Below are 2,852 nucleotides of genomic sequence, written 5' to 3'. Positions count from 1 at the left end.
CCCCCCCCCCCCCCCCCCCCCCCCCCGCAGAGAGAATGCAGGTGCCTGACTTGCTTTAGGAAAGCACAGGTGTGCGGAGAAGAGGGACTGGCATTGCCCCAGGGTGGTGGGAACCACCACTAGCCGCCTGAGATTTCTGTCCTCCTGCAGTCGGCCTTGACCGCATCCCTCCCCTTTCTCTTTGCTGGAGCTCTCGCCTTTAACCGGGGGAGCAGAAGTTTCTCAAGGTTTCTCAATGGTTTCTCAAGGCCCTGCTGGGGCTCTCCGGGGGAGGAGAGCAACCCCCAGGGCCAGCAGAAGGCAGCCCCCCCTTGGCCTGCACCACTCCTCCGTTTTAACAGACTGAATTAGAATTAGGATTTGTCAAATACTTAAAAGCTTCCTATCAGAGCTGCCTTTGGTTTGGGAATCACCACCCTGGGATTTTATAGTCACTTTAATGGAATGGTTTGGAAGAAGACTAAGGGTGTCAGCAGTTTTGAATAAGAGTGAACTTGAACTTGAACCTGACACAGGCCCCCCCCCCCTTTTTTTTTAAGTGTCTGGACCTTGGGTCAAAATACATCAAGGAAGAGATTCCACCCCCACCACACTCAGGGAACTTACAAGTACCTTGAGAAGGGGGCCCTGGGGTTTGGGGGTGCAGAATTTGCCGGGAGTAGGGGAGGTTATCTTGGCTGGGTCACCAGAGAGACTGGAAGCCAAGTGACTGTGCGGGCATCCCCTCTTCCCCATCAACCTTTGCATTTCTCTCTTCCCCCTGTCAGTCTCCCAGCTATCAAGTGTGGACTCGATAGGAATGTTGCAAGGAAAAACTAATTAAACGGCAGCACAATGCTTTGAAAATATTAAGTGTCATGTAAATGCCTAATGCTAATAATAATCTTGATGGTGGTAATTATGTGCCAGGAAGCACATCCCAGACAGCCCAGCACCGAGCCCAACTGTGCATGTCAAGGAGGATCCCAGGGAACGCCCATCCTTTGTGTTGTGGAGCCCCAGCTCCGAATGGCCTGGTGGAAGAAGGGAGCTCCAGGTCACGCCCCCAGCACCTGGGAAGCAAACCTAGGCTAACCCCAGCGGGAGTCCTGAAGTGACTGCTCTCTTTGCCGGAAAGCCCCCTTCGTTGCCCTTAATGCGGGAAATTTGAGATTTCCAGGGACTGACCGTACCCAGGAGGCTCTGACAGGCTCCACTGTACCTACGTCCACGTCCAGGTCTGACCTCTGTGAGCTGAATGCCTTCGGTTTTCCAGAGCTTCGTTACGACGTCGCTGCTGAGCCTCTAGGTGGATTTAAAGAGAAGAGTGTTCTCTTGGGGACACACATGCCTCGCTCTCTTCTTTCCCGGAACTCTGGCTGGGAGGGGCATGGGGTGCTTGGATCTTCCCTTCGACATTTTTCTAGTTTGATGAAACACCAGGCCTTCCCAGGATTTACAGTTTCCTTATAAGGCAATTTTGCCAGCGCCCATCCCTCACCCCCATTTTCTCCCAACGGAAGCTTCCCTGCTACCACTACCGCTGGCCTGGAGCTTTGGGGCCCTGAGGTCTGCCAAAACCCAGTGGGGGCTTTGAGGGCAGCAAATTAGAGTGAGTCACTATGGAGGCTTTTGGGAATTTCCACCCCAGAAATCGCTGGGCCTTTTGGGGGTTTTGTATAATCACCTAGATACTTTAATGACACTCCTGGCCCTTGAACTTGCTCTCGTTTCATTTCTGAGTGACTGGAAGAATAGTTACAAATTTCGGTCCATCCAGCTGCCTTTTTTGGCCTTCTTCAATTTGTTTTGAGGCTCAGTTTTTTACCGCTACGTGATGACATACGCCTTCCCATTTGGGAAGTATATAGCTGACTTTTGAAATTTATTATTCAAGAGAAGCAAATTCTTATCTACATCTATACACAAAACGCTTTGTTCTGTTTCGGTTGGGCTTCAGTAACTCAAAAACCCCTTGCTTTTAAAAGTAAGCCTGTTTAGGGGCGCCTGGGTGGCGCAGTTGGTTAAGCGTCCGACTTCAGCCAGGTCACGATCTCGCGGTCCGGGAGTTCGAGCCCCGTGTCGGGCTCTGGGCTGATGGCTCAGAGCCTGGAGCGTGTTTCCGATTCTGTGTCTCCCTCTCTCTCTGCCTCTCCCCCGTTCATGCTCTGTCTCTCTCTGTCCCAAAAATAAAATAAATAAACGTTGAAAAAATAAAAAAATAAAAGTAAGCCTGTTTACATATCCTATAGAAACAGGTGGTTTCCCAGGTAATTTCTTTTTAAGAAGCCACTCAAATCGGAATGGTTATCAACCGTGGCAGTGTTAGGGTTTGGGGTTTAGGCCATGTGAGATTCAGTCAAACTTGGAGGAGGTTTATGAGGTCAGACACCGACCACACACACACACACACACGCACGCACGCACACACACGCACAGTCAAAAACTCTGCAGTTTGCATTTCACTCCTTCCTGTCCAAGTACAGATTTTGCTTTTTGTTTCATCTTTATAATGAGAAGCCTGGTGCCACATGGCCCGGCCTCCTCATGTATGTTCCATTTGGGAAGTGGTGGAAGCATGTGACATGCGAGCTCACAGCAGCAGTGAGAGGCAGGCAGACTGACCTCAAGCCCATGCCCTGTCTACTATGCCCTCCTCCCTGCCGCTGCTTTGGATAAGGAGGAAACTCTGCCTGCAAAACCCCTCCCCCTTCCCAAATGGGACCTTAGGAATTGACAATTCCTGCAATTCAAAACTAGGAGCCCCCCAGTCACTTTCCCAGCCTCTCCCGCAACCTCGAAGGCATGCAGGCACTTTCCAGGCTAGACTGTACAGTTATACTTCCAGGACATGGGACGGTGAACCTGGCTCA

This window comes from Herpailurus yagouaroundi, unplaced genomic scaffold (genome assembly GCF_014898765.1).
Source record: "Herpailurus yagouaroundi ecotype Mexico unplaced genomic scaffold, PumYag 140, whole genome shotgun sequence".
NCBI classification, from domain to species: Eukaryota; Metazoa; Chordata; class Mammalia; order Carnivora; family Felidae; genus Herpailurus; species Herpailurus yagouaroundi.
The sequence above is the reverse complement of the archived record's forward strand: the minus strand, read 5'-3'. Positions refer to the sequence as shown.